This window comes from Anopheles darlingi, chromosome 3 (genome assembly GCF_943734745.1).
Source record: "Anopheles darlingi chromosome 3, idAnoDarlMG_H_01, whole genome shotgun sequence".
NCBI classification, from domain to species: Eukaryota; Metazoa; Arthropoda; class Insecta; order Diptera; family Culicidae; genus Anopheles; species Anopheles darlingi.
Genome location: NC_064875.1, coordinates 49,589,542 through 49,592,041, shown reverse-complemented (window position 1 = coordinate 49,592,041; position 2,500 = coordinate 49,589,542).

Here is a 2,500-nt window from a genome sequence, read left to right as displayed (position 1 = left end):
CATACACGCACACACTATTGGAAGACACATGGAGAACACGGAGAGAGAACTGAAATGCTGTGATGGTTTGTTTGATTTTGATTTTATCCTCCGTTTCCTTCGCTCACAATCTTTGGACCACGTTTTATCCACCTTCATCAGTGGCTGCCGCTAGATGCTAGCAATTCCGCACTGCTGTACTGTGTGTGTGTAATCACCTGTACCTACCGCGTTGATAGTTGATTTATTCCATAACTTCAGTGTTGGAGAACTAGAGAAAAATTAATTAAATGGCTAAAAACAAAAATAAAAGGCTCAGGCAAGAACATGCATTAGGCATGTAGGGAATGCTGCAACCTATCTTTCGGTAGTTCAACACAACCGATCCGAACGACGGGATCCGAAAAAGTTGTGGAACACGTTGCGAACACCGCATCTGCGCAAAAACAAAACGTGCAATTAAAGTAGAAATTAAACTAAACGATATGGTAAGCGCAGGAGGAGAAGGTGGGAGCGTGACTAGTGAAGGGCTAAGAAACTGGAATCATCGAATTGCCAGCCGGTTTTTTGTTGTTAATTTAGTTGGTACGGAATGGACAAACTAAAAGAACGTTTACTTCAGAGTTTGTTTTATTTGGTAGAGATTTGTTTTTTTCCGGAAAAAATATAAGAGACGTTATTTTCCCGGAAAAATATTGAGGCTTGAATGGATAGCGAAAAGAAAAGTGTCAGAAAGTGAGATAATGATATGTTAAATGTCGAAATCAATGAAAGTAATGAAACGGTATAGTGAACATGTGGGACAAAAGGAGAAAAATAAAAAAAAACTAACACAACTCACACAAACACACAGACAGTACTACTACTACTGCTACTACTACTGCAACTACTACAGCAAGCGAACACAACTATTACACTATAATTGATCAATGGAAGCAAAGAAAGTGAAGAAAACACAAATCAAACATATTATATTTATAAATGAAACGAAACAATGAAAACAGTTTGTAAAACACATATTTGCTGCTATTAAAGGAAAAACGGGGCAAGCGTAATATTTAAGTAAATGATAACAGGCAAAATGCTTGCATTCGAGCCCCAAACGACTAGTCGTCGTGACCAGCGCGAAGAAAGCTAACAACACGAACAACAACCAAGCCGCAAAAAACCGCGGTAGCATCACTGTCTGGGAGGGACTTCATTTGCAAGGAACAGATGTTAAAACATACCTACGTAAGATTACTGTAAGATGAACACATCTTCGCAAGATAGGGTAGAGTTAAGAAACTATACCACATGCAAGAAGCAACTAAAAGCAACCAAACCAAGCAAGCAAAAACAAAACAAAAACCTTCCATGCCCTACGAGAAGGCGTCATGGAAGCCGTATCGTTACGGCATCAACCAGTTTACAACCAAATTCAACCCACGGTGTGTGTTTATTCCGAAACACACTCGGAATGGGTTGTTCTGATGGAGTGTCAAAACTAATATCGAGTTTCTTCCCTCCCTAAGGTAGAGGCAACTCCTTTAATAGTGCACCATCCGAACAAAAAGTTGGGTTGCGTCGCATGGAGGGAATTAGATGAACAGCGAACATACTTTAAGCGGAGTTCAGAGGGCAAGCACTCAATACAAGTATTTGATAAGCATTATGGAGAAATATACAAAAATACAGCCATACACACAAACACGACACAATGACATCGACACAAGCAAAAGAGCATAAGAAACATACCAATTTGAAACACATGTTAGCACCTTATAGATGTAGACGCACCAATATAAAACCAAATATATAACAACCTGAAACCCGCAACACTACACAACATGGCAAATTTATCACATACAAACAAAACAAAATGATGAAAATATCGATGAAGATGAACGAGAGATGTGTTCTCAAAATCCTATTGCAATGTCCCCCATTAAATGAAATCAGGTATCGGTTTTTTTATTTCAATTTTCTTTTTCGAGCACCAATTAAACGACGTGTTTTACGCGCTGTTATGTTCTGGTTTTTGTCTTTCATTACATTTCATCCAAATACATCAATTCGCATTAGTTTCCTTCGAAAAACTTGTAAAGGAAGCCAAAGAATGAAACTAGCAGCATCAATCATAATAGTTGCCGCTGGCGGATGTTGCTGTTTTACGTTACTTGATTGCGTGGCGCTATCACATCCTCGTTGTTTTGCAGATGGGTTTTTGGGATTCGGCGCCAAAGAGAGTTAAAATTTAATACCCATTACTGACGCACCGTTATTTGTCCAGTTTTCTGGCTTCGTTTGACATATGTTGAGTAAACAGCTCCGGGGAAGGATACTGCTTACCTGGAGGAGACATGATACCACGCCAAAAGAATGGACACCGGGGGAGTCCTTAAATAGTTTGATTCTTAAAAACGAAAATACGTGCGCGAGTGTATGGTCACAGTCACGCTCTTGCGCCTGTGCACAAAAGGAAAAACTAAAAAAGAAACGTTCAATAAACGAAAGCAGAACTATTCAAAGCTATACCCAA